Genomic DNA, 12,112 nt, shown 5'->3' with positions numbered 1-12,112 from the left:
GAGGGTAGAGAGAATAGTGCAACAATGAATGAGTGGAAGCCCAAAATCTCTGTAAATGTTTATGAAAATTAATAAAATATAATTATAGAAAAAAAAAATGGCCAGAACAGTACACAAATGGGGAACAGCCAGAAGTTCCAGGAGGACTTAAAAAGGCTGTGTGACACAATGGAGGATATCATTGCTGATGTCAGATAGATGCTGGCTGAAAGAAAAGAATACCAAAAAATGATTTTGCAAGGACAGTTGACTGTGTGAATCATAACAGATTATGGCTAACATTAAGAAGAATGGGTCAAATGATAGATAATTCTATTTCCGAGTTTTTGTGCAAGTGCCAGTCTGCCTTCCATTGTGGTTGCACCACTTTATATTTAGACCATCAGTGAATGAGAATTCTAACTTTTCCAAATTGTCACCGTCATTTTTATGTTTGCTGCCCAGATAATTTACTATTTTTGCTGAGCGAGATATCTTTTTGTTGTTTTAATTTTCATATCTCTGATAGCTAAGGATATTGAACATTTCTTAGTCTCTTTGTGGGCCATTTGACTTTCTTCCCTGGTTAAGTGACTATTCATATTCTGTGCCTATGTTGTGAATGGATTGTTTCCCTTTTTCATGTTGTGGTGTTGAAGTATTCTATAATTTTAAGTATGAGTCCCTTATCAGATATGTCATTGCCAATATTTTTTTTCCAGTCTGCAGGCTTTCTTTCTGTCCTGTTCAAGAAGGGTTTTTTAATGTGCATAGGGATTTGCTTTTTTTTAAAGGTCTCATTTAATCTAGCTAGTTAGAATAATATTATAGCTAATGTTAGATGGATCTAGCAGAAAGCCGAGAGTACCAGAGGAATGTCTATCTGTGCTTCATTGACTACGCAAAGGCTTTTGACTATGTGGAACACAACAAGCTGTGGCTGACTCTGAGAAGAATGGGAATCCCAGAACATTTGATTGTGCTTATGCGAAACCTATACTTGAACCAAGAGGCAGTCATCAGAACAGAGCAAGGAGACACCACATGGTTCAAAATCAGGAAGGGGATAAGCAAGGGACATATTCTGTCTCCATACCTTTTCATTCTGTATGCAGAACAGATCATCTGGGATGCTGGGCTGTATGAGGAGGAATGTGACATCAGGATTGGTGAAAGATTCATCAACAACTTGCGTTATGCAGATGACACAACCCTGCTTGCTGAAACTGAGGAGGACCTGAAGCGCTTGCTGCAGAGGGTCAAGGGCTGTAGCCTTCAATAAGAATTGAAGCTCAACATCAAGAAAACAAAGATTCTCACCACTGGATCAATTGATAGCATCATTATGAATGGTGAAGAGATTGAGATAGTTAACAGTTTTAGTTTGCTTGGCTCCATAGTCAACACTCTTGGTACCAGCAGCCAGGAAATCAAGAGACAAATTGCATTGGGAAAGTCAGCTGTCAGGGACCTCTCCAGAGTACATAGAGTAACAACATCAGGCTGGAGACTAAGGTGCACCTGATCCAGGTTATAGTCTTCTCAGTTGTGTACTATGCATCAGAGAGCTGGACAGTGACTAAGAATGATAGAAAGAGAATTGATACCTTTGAGGTGTGGTGCTGGAGAAGAATGTTGAATATACCATGGACTGCTAGGAGAACAAACAGGTTTGTCCTGGAGAGGATGAAGCCAGGCTGCTCCTTGGAGTCAAGGATTCTGAGGCTTTGTCTGACATACTTTGGGCATGTTGTAAATAGGGACCAGTTCTTGGAGAGGGTAATCATGTTTGGGAGAGTGGAGGGATGGCGCAGGAGAGGAAGACCCTCGATGAAATGGATCAATTCTGTGACTGGGGTGGTGGCAGTAAGTGTGTCAGAGACGGTAAGATTGACACAGGATAGAGCAGAGTTTAGGGCAACTCGATGGCACATAACAACATTTAATCTATTTTTTCCTCTTCAGATTGTAGTTTTTTTTAATATGCTTGAAACTCCACTCATGACACAGGCAGGGCTTCTAGAGTTGTTCCTAGTTTTTCTCTGCTAAACTTTGTAGTCTGGTTTTACTCCTAGGTCCCTGATCCACCTTAAATTGGTTTTGTGTATGGTGTGAATGTGGTTCTTGCTTCAGTTTTTTTGCAGATGGTTTTCTAATTTTTCCAGCACCATTTATTAAACAGGCTTTTATTCCCCTACTTGATTGCATCTTCTTGTCAAAGATCATCACCAGCATTTTTTTTTATTTTTTAACTTTTGCTATTGTTGCTGGTGTGAGATGATAACTGATTGTGTTGATTTGCGTAAACCAGTCAGTTCCAATTCACCAACTTCTCCAAGAGAAAACAATGGGCAATCTCCTCTCGTGCAATTTAGAGCTTCTGAAAACCTTCTGTAGTCTCTGCTGTGAGTTCCTTCTGATTCAGCAACAATAAGTATGCTAATATAGTAGCATAGTAGCTAATTATTGTGGTGAAACTGGAGAATCTGAAACCCTAAAGCTTAAGTGGTCATCCAGTCTCACAGGAACAGAAATCCATTTGCAACAGGTCCAAAAAGGCTCAAGGGACTGACAGCTTGTTTTCATGTTGTGTCATTTTCCTCAATCTATTTTTGGCCCTTTCTGAATCAATATCTTCTCTTTTTTGCTTCTACTTGCAATTGGTCTGTCACATTTTCTCTGCTATTTGCATCTATTCTCTTTAACTTTCTTAAAAACCTCCCACCTTTATTCATCCTCTCTCTTTCCTGTACCATCTACTTTTTTCCTAGGGATTTTATCCACAAATACTCCAGCTTCTCCTATCTGGACACCTAAAATAAAACAAGCAAACTCTCTTTTGACTTTATGTGTTCCTCAAGCGCTCTGAAACCTTTCTCAAAGACCTTGAAATTTATCCCTTAAACCACACTTTAAACCAAAACCATTGTGCTTAACTCATAAGGATCCTATGTTGTTTTTATATGCTGTGGAGTCAGAGTCAGTAAATCACATGGGAGGAGATTGACCATCTTTTTCCTTCAAAGCAGCTGGTGAATTTGGGTTGGCATCAAAGCTCCATACCAATATGCCACCAGAGTGTAGGACCAAGTCAAACATCCTCATAGAATTCCTAGGTGTTAGTCTTTACAGAAGTAGACAGTCATATCTTTCACTTTTGAGCTACTGACAGGTTTGAGCCACCATTTCTTTTCTTTTCTTCTCTTCTCTTCTTTCTTTTCTTTTCTTTTTCTCTCCTCTCCTCTCCTCTCTTCTCTTCTTTCTCTTTTCTTTGCTTCACTTTCCTTTGCTTTCTTTTTAATTTTAATAAAAGTTTAAGAAAGCTTGGATATCCATCCGTTTGTTGTTGCACATTTTCCTCCATACCCACCCCTCACCCCCAGCTAGCTTTTCTCTTTAAAAAGACTCTTTCATTGTTGCACAATTTCCTCCCTCCCTCTGTCCTCCAGTCCACTTTGCTATGCATCTCTTATTCTGGACTGTTGTCATGCAAATAATACTTAATCATATATTTCTTTTAGACAGTTCTATCCCTCATTGATTTAAATGCAGTGTTCATTATTTACCCCAGCTTTTCTTAGTTCCCCCAACCCCCATGTCAATCCTGTTTTATAACAGTTGAGCCACCATTTCAGCATTTAGCTACTGTGTCACTAGCACTCTATTCACCCCTTAAAACAAAAAACAGGTATGTTGTCATGTCTGTTCCAATTTAGAGTGACCCTTTAGGACAGACTAGAGCTGCCCTCTGAGTTTCTAAGGACTTCCACATTCTGTTGGATTACTATTTTTGGGAGTGAGAACAAATATGGATCTCTTTCAGTCAGGTAGCCAGATAGTTGTCTTCAAATTCTCGCCACAGACTTGTGAGCACATCCAGGGCTGCATCTGCTTTTGTTGTTTTTTTAAATAAGTTTTTTTTTTCATTATATACTTTACATTGAGCACTTGAAGAAAGAAGGCAATATATAAATATACTCTTTAAAAAATATTTTATTAATTTTAATGAACATTTACAGAGATTTTGGTTTTTCATTCATTCACTGTTGCACTTTTCTCCCTACCCACCTCTTGCCCTCAGTTTGCTTTTCTCTCTGAAAACGAAAAGAAAAATTCCTTCATTGATAGACAATCCCCCCACCCCCTCAATAAATATCCTTTATCATTCATTCTTCACTCTGAGAAGAATGGGGATCCAAGAATACTTGATCATGCTTATATGAACCCTGTACTTGGACCAGGAGGCAGTCATCAGAACAGAGCATGGAAACACTGCATGGTTCAAAATTGGGAAGGGTGTATGTCAGGGATGTGTCCTATCTCCATGACTTTTCAATCTATATGCAGAACAGATTATCTGGGAGGTTGGGCTCTACGAGGATGTGACATCAGGATTGGAGTAAAATTCATCAATATGCGTTATGCAGATGACACACCTGCTTGCTAAAACTGAGGAGGACCTAAAGCGCTGGCTGCAGAAGGTCAAGGACTGCAGCATTCAATATGGATTGAAACTTAATATCAAGAGAACAAAGATTATTACCACTGGGACAACTGACAGCATTGTGATAGATGATGAAGAGATTGAGATTGTAAACAACTTTATTTTGCTTGGCTTCACAACCAACACTCTTGGCACCAGCAGCCAGGAAATCAAGAGATGAATTGCATTGGAAAAGTCTGCTGTCAGAGACCTCTCCAGAGTACTGAAGAGCAATGGTGTCAGTCTGGAGACTAAGGTGCATTTGAGCCAGGCCATAGTCTTTGTCATTGCTTTCTGTGCACTACAGAGCTGGACAATGACTAGGGATGATAGAAGAAGAATTGATGCCTTTGAGTTATGGTGTTGGAGAAGAGTACGGACTGCTAAGAGAATGAACAGGTTCATCCTGGAGGAGGTTAATCCAGGCTGCTTCTTGGAGGCAAGGATTCTGATGCTTCATCTGACATACTTTGGACATGTTACAAGGAAGGGCCAGCCCTTGGAGAAGGACATCAAACTTGGGAGGGTGGAAGGACAGCACAGGATGAGATGGACTGATTCAATGACTAGGGTAATAGGGGTAGTTGTGTCAGAGACAGTAAGATTGACACAGTATAGAGCAGTGTTTAGGGCTGTTTTATATGAAGTCCCTATAAGTCGCAGGTGACTCGACAGCACATAATAACAACAACAATTCATTAGATCCAAGCAATATCTAGAAATGTATGTAGACTCTTAATCAATAAGTAAAACAAGTGAACAGTGTAAACATGGTACTAGGGATAGGGATTATGCATGACCAGGGAAGTCACTTTGTCACTGTGTTTTCCTCAAACCATGATTCATATATTCTTTCAATCACATATCCATCCATTGCAGGAGCAGACTTCAGAAGCTAACAACTTGAAAACAATGATTTTTGTTGATCTTAAGAGAAAATTCAGTTTAATACAGGGAAATTCAAGGAGACAATTTAAAGATGTTGATCAGAAGCTGTAAATGTCTGTCCTACTGTTTAGGAGTATGCTTCAAGTAAGAGAGAAGAGTTTCTTTTTCTCATTGAAGACATGATCCAAGGAAGAGAGGAATAGACATTGTAACTAGCCACAGAGACATTGCAGGTAAAAGACTCCTTACACTGCAGCTAACCAAGTTTCAAAAACCTTTAGCCAGGTCACAAAAAACATTTAGAGTAATATTTATTAATACAAGCATTGCCTCCCCAAACAATCACCTTTGAAGTATCTAACTCGGGGTTCTTCTCTGGTGTAAGCAGATGCACATGGGTGACTCATTGACTTTCTCAAAATACTTTTTGGAAACAGTTGGGCTTGGTTTGATTGTAGAAGAGAGAATCAGGTGTCCAGTTGGCCAGGCCAACTTTGCCATGGGCCTCCCCAAACTGGAATGCCTCCACTAAGCAGAGGGTCTCTTCCATGCTGATGACACCAAAGGGGTTGATTGATGAAGAGACATTTTAGTGTAATACCAGAGCCCTTCAATAGCACACCTTAGCCTTGGGAGATCTGCTACGTTAAATCTGACAGGAGTGGGATGTTCACATGGCCCAATACACTATCCTTCTAGATGTATTTATCCAGGCCAGAAGGCTACAGTAGGAATCCACTGACACAGCCACAACCTCACAGTTCACATCATGAAATTAATCGGCTTTTTCACTAAATGCCAAAATTTCTGTAGGACACACAAAGGTGAAGTTCAAGTGGTAGAAGAAAAGCACCAAGTACTTCCCTGTAAAGTCATCAAGGCTCAGATTTGAACTCTCCATTGACCATGGCTTTGCCCTTGAAATAGGGGGCATGTTGAGTAATGACAGGAGCCAAGAAGGAACTGATGCTGAAGGTACATTTTTTTCTTTCTTTCTTTGAATTACACTTTGTTTTGGAGAATATATAATACAAAATATACATAACAAAACATTCATAACATAACAAAACCTTAAGGATATAAGGATATACATAACAAACATTCACCAATTCCATTCTTTCTACAGGCACAGTTCATTAACATGGATTACATTCTTTGAGTTGAGCAACCACTTACCCTTTCTCACTTGTCCCTTTTCTAGTAACATAAACTTCCTATCCCCTAAGAGCTCTTTGGGACTGCTGTTGTCATTTCAATCCCTATAATTAGCTCTTAAAAGAGCAAAATGTTCTTTCCCTCCCCACACACTATTTAAACTATTGTGTGATTTTTAAGAACACTCAAGGAGGTATTTTTTGTTGTTGTTTACATTGTAAAGATTGTCTAAAGGTAATAGTTCCAAAGGTTCATCTAAGTTCCAAGGTTCCAGAAAGTCTAGAGTCTGTGAGATTTGAAATTCTGTTCTGCATTTCCCCCCCTTTGAGTAAGATTCTTCTATAGAATCTCTGGTCAATACATTCATTAGTGGTTACTTGACACGTCTGGTCTTGTGCAAAGAAGGTAGTTGTTCCTAGAGGCAATTTATCTCCATCCCATTGTCATCAAAGTGGAACCAATTCATAACTGACTCTTCATTGAGGTTTTGAGGCTGAAAATTGCACAGGAGGAGACTGCTCAATCTTTTTGTTGGGGGGGGGCACCAGTGGATTTGAACCTCCAGAGAGGTTTAGCCTTTGTGTGATCACACACATGGCCTCTTCCCGCTCACGACCCTCTTCCTTCTGTTGCTCTAGGTACAGACCAATTGTCAATGCCCTGGCTGGTGACTTGTGAAACCTGCAGATTGGGATTTTTGTGTGGACTCGAATTCCAGAGAGAAGGGGCTCTGTTACTTGGAGTCTCCAGAAAGCTGAGTGGGTCTGACAAAATTAGAGAAGCCTAGGAAACCGGTCTTTTCTGATGAAGGAAGGTGGCAAATGTCTAAGTAGAGATTTCTGGAGCATCTAAATATAGTGGGAAAGTCATAGCTGGAGAGCCTGAGAGGGGCAGGAACATGGCTGCTTTAATAAACGTCACACTTTCTTGGCTGTTTCTTTTTTAGTTCTGAAGGTACATTTTTATTGAGGGAAACCAGACCACCAGTTGGTCAAGCTCTTTCTTCCAGAAGCAGCCAGCCTAAAGGCTACAGAGATGGACATGCCCATAGGGATGGTGCTCACATGTCTGGCAATGAGGCCCAGAGCAACCATCCCATGGCGGCCACCATCTTCAGTCTGCATTTGTTTCTTGAAACATGTTGATTGGTATCCCATGAATTCTAGAATAATATTTTTCACCAATGCCTTCAGAACAATTTTCAGTCCTTCCTGCATTACCATGGCTTTGGGGTTTTGTTTGTTTGTTTGTTTTTCTTTAACCACTGGTTTTTTTTATCTACTTCCTGAAATGGTTCCTTGTCAGCCAGTTCTTTTTGGTGTCGTGACATGACAGCTATTTCTTTTTTGGTATAGTATTCCCTCTATTTGCTAATATCACACACAAGTAAAATCTTGCTAAAGATTATCCAAAAATATCTAGAACATTACATCCACAATGATCTGACAGAACACAAACTGGATTCCGAAGAGGCTGTCTATTTGTGCTTTATTGACTATGTAAAGCCATTTGATTATGTGAATAAAAACAAATTAAGGTTAACATTAAGAAGAATGGGAAACCTAGAACACTTAATTGTGCTTATGTGAAACCTAGAAAAAAGGAACATTGAATGGTTGTGAAAGGAGCAGATGCAAGAAGGAGGTGGCCTAGTGTGACTTCTACCTGCTTTATAAAGGGGAACTGTGCTCATCAGTAATATTCACAGCACCACACATGTAGCTACATCATCAGGGCTACCACCCCTCATGCTTCTGCACCTATTTCTACTAAACATTTGGTCCAATATTCAGAGCAATTCTAAGTCAGTTTTTCCTTCAATTATTCAGCAAACAAAACCATTAACTGTGGCCTTGATCTCCAGGATCTCTCCATCACCATCACCACCTTTTTTCAGTATGGAAAGCATCTCTTATATTGGCCCCATGACTGTTGATGATTTGCAAGACAATGTGTCTGCAAATAAGGTAGCTGGAGATCATGTCCCCAGTGGAGCTTAACACAATGGCTAAAAAAGTGAATATTCTTTTTAAATTTTTTATTGTTATTTTAATGAAAATTTACATGAAAGTTGGATTTTCATTCATTCACTGTTACACATTTTCCTCCATTCCCTCTACCTCAAAAGCCAATTTGCCAGGGTTCTAACAACCCAATGGTTTAAAATCATGAAAGATGTGTGTAAGGCCTTTCTCCATACCTATTCAATCTGTATGCAGAGCAAATCAGGGACCAAAGAACAATCATTAATAACTTGTATTATGGCTTTCTTTTGGAAGCAGGAGTGACATCCACTTCCTAAACAACATGCCTCCAGAAACTCAATGAACTTTGATAAATATCGATAGTTTTAGAGGGGCTTTAGGCCTTTTGTTCATAGGATCACTATGAGTCGTGCTTGACTCGAACGCAATCAACAACAAAAACAATGGCTCTCTAGGATTGTTCACTGAGGATGATGGTGCTCTGAAGGGCACATAGAGATAGCAGTTGTGTAGGGGACTAGTACCAACTTCTGGAAATCAACACGAACACCCTGAAGCTCACGACCAAGATGCTGAGGATCTTCATGGTGGAGGGGGACATCTGCAGGGTCCAGTAGGCCCACGCTGAGGACCAGCCCCAAATGAAGGTGAACTAGCTGGAGAAGGTGTTCCTCCAGCTGCTCCTGGACTTCTAGAAAGCTCTGAAGCACTGGAGACACCTGCCTCAAGTCACAGCTCAGCTGATGGCACAGTTCCAAGCCCAGCGAGCCACCAGGACCAGCCTGGGAGCATAGGACCCTGGATGGACAGCAAATCCTCTGTCTTTCTGACCAGATGCAGAAGGGCCCCAGGGCTGGGAGGGGGCTCATATGCCTGAGTTATGGAAGGGCCACAAGAGTACAGACTTTACAGTCTTTCTCCTCAGACACTCCCTGCCCTGTAAAGCTGTTGTCACAGAGAAGGAAAAAACCTAACCAAAAAAAATCCCTTATGTTAAACAGTTGACACTTATGAAGCACTTGCTGCAGAAGCTCAAAGACTGCAGACTTCAATAAGGGCTACATCTCAACAGTAAGAAAACAAAAGTCCTCACCACTGAGTCAATAGGCAACAGCATAATTGTTGTTGTTATGTGCTCTCAAGTTACTTGCAACTCATAGCAACCCATGTACAACAGCCTTGAAATCTACTCTATCCCATGCCAACTCTATTGTCTCTGACACACCTACCCTCATTACCCCAGTCACTGTATTGTCCCATCTCATCAGTGGTCTCCCTTTGTTTCTCCATTCCTCCTCCCTTCCAAGCATGATGTCCATCTCCAAGGACTGGTCTCTCTTTGCAACATGCCTGAGGTATGTCAGATGAAACCTCAGAATCCGTGCTTCCAAGGAGAAGCCTGGCTTCATCCTCTCTAGGAAGACTCTGTTTGTTCTCCTGGCAGTCCATGGTATATTCAATTCTCTTCTCCAGCACCCAGCTCAAAGGCATTGATTCTCTTTCTATCACCCCTAGCCAATGTCCAGCTGTCTGACGCAGAGTAAGCAATTGCAAAGACTATGGCCTGGATCAAGTGCCCCTTACTTTCCAGACTGACATTGTTACTCTTCAGTACACTGGAATGGTCTCTGACAGCAGATTTTCCCAGTGCAATTCGTCTCTTGATTTCCTGGCTGTTGGTACCAAGAGTGTTGATTGTGGAGCCAAGCAAATTAAAGCTGTTAACAATCTCAATCTCTTCATCATGTATCATAATGCAGTCAATTGGCTCAGTAGTGATAATATTTCTTTTTTGATATTGAGCTTCAATCCATATTTAAAGCTGCATTCCTTGATCTTCTGCAGCAGGCATTGTAAGGTTCTCCTCAGTTTCAGCAAGCAGGGTTGTGTCATCTGAATAATGCAAGTTGTTGATGAATCTTCCTCCAATCCTGATGCCACACTACTTGTACAGCCCAGCCTCCTGGATGATCTGTTGTAATTGCCAATGATTTTTTTTTTTCATTTTACTTGGATCCACAATCAACATCTATAGGACCAGTAGTCAAGAGATCAAACAATGTGTTGCATTAGAAAAAGCTGGTATCTGCAACAATGAATGAATATTTTAAAAAGGTGAGGGCAAGAGGGTAAGATGTGCAACAATGAATGAAGGAAAATCTAACTTCTCTGTGAATGTTCGTTAAAATCACAATTAAATCCACCAGATGCTCTGCTGGGAAAGGAGGGACAATCTCCTCTTGTACCAGTCAGATCTGATTTGAGAGTACACGCACATACACAAATAGTAAAATAAAAATTAAAAAAATCACAATTAAAATAAAATTTTATTTTTTTAAAAAAAGAGAGAAATCAGCTGTCAAGGACCTCTCTGAATTTCTAAGAGGCAATAATGACAGTGTGCCTGAGCCAAATCATGGTCTTTTCAAGGCTTGCTATTTGAAAGCTGGATAAGGATTACAGAAGAATCAGAGAGCTAAATCTGCTGCCCAGATTATGGAAAAATTGATGCCTTTGAGTTGTGATGTTGAGAAGAGTATTGAATATCTCATGCACTGTCAAAAACCAAATGAATATGACTTGGAGAAAGTACAGCCAAAGTCTTTCTTAGAGGCAAGGATAGTGAAACTTCATCTCACATATTTTGGATGTCTTGTAGAGGGTCCACACAAGAGAGGAAGGCCTTTAGTAAAATGAATCAACCAGTGACTATAGCAATGGACTCATCAGAGATGGGGCAGCAAAGGGCAGGTTTCAGATCTGTTGTTCACAGGGTTTCTGTGAGTCATAGTCGACTCAATACTATCCAACAACAGTCTTTACAGACTTCTACATCTTTCTACAGTACGGAAGCTGGAAGATTCAAGTCACTAATCTTTTTATTAGTAACCAAGAACTTTAACCACTATATCATCATAACCTCTTATTCATCCCTTGTTGTTACTGTGTATCATCAAGTCAGAACCTAATCATAGATGACCCTGCAGCAGGTTTTCAGAGGCAGTACTTTTCTCAGCACAGGACTTCTCCCAGGGAGCTGTGTGCCTCTGAGTTGACAGTGTAACTCCTTACCACTAAGCCACCAACCACTCCAGTCTGGTTCTTCTTTTATTATCACTGCTGCTCAAATTCTTTTCTTTTTTTTTCTCCCCCTCACTCAGCCCTCCTGCCTGCTTGTCCTCCTTTCTGAAATTTTTCTTCTTAAACATAGTGTTCTAACCCAATTTCATCCCAAACTCTTAACCCGATTCATTTGTAATCACTGACCACTTTCTCCTTCTTGAATACCGTCCTCTTTTCTGAAACATGACACTGTCCTGAATTTTTTCTCCTTCCCCTCTGACCAGTCATCTCACACTTATTTATAGGCTTTATTCATATATTCTTCCTCTACAATTTTATCCTCTTTCTACTATTCTATCTCAAGGTTGATCCACTGGCATGTCTTTAAACACTTTTTTAATTTAAAAAAATTGAAAATAAAAGGTGATTTGCACTAGGTCAGCTATATACAATAGAACTTCCTGCTTGTTGTTGTTGTTGTTGTTGTTATGTGCCATCGAGTCGTTTCCGACTCATAGCGACCCTATGCACAACAGCTCTAAACCCTGCTCTATCCTGC

At 40.3% G+C, this 12,112-nt stretch overlaps 2 pseudogenes; both read right to left on the bottom strand.

Moving 5' to 3' along the window:
* Positions 1–5,707: 5,707 nt before the first annotated feature.
* Positions 5,708–7,616, bottom strand: LOC102874341 (annotated as a pseudogene).
* Positions 7,617–8,951: 1,335 nt separating this feature from the next.
* The window catches only part of LOC102873935, a 12,545-nt pseudogene continuing 9,384 nt past the window's right edge, over positions 8,952–12,112 (bottom strand).

Source organism: Elephantulus edwardii, unplaced genomic scaffold (assembly GCF_000299155.1).
Source record: "Elephantulus edwardii isolate Elephantulus edwardi_28Jun2011 unplaced genomic scaffold, EleEdw1.0 scaffold00111, whole genome shotgun sequence".
In the NCBI taxonomy this organism is placed as follows: domain Eukaryota; kingdom Metazoa; phylum Chordata; class Mammalia; order Macroscelidea; family Macroscelididae; genus Elephantulus; species Elephantulus edwardii.
The sequence above is the reverse complement of the archived record's forward strand: the minus strand, read 5'-3'. Positions and strand labels throughout refer to the sequence as shown.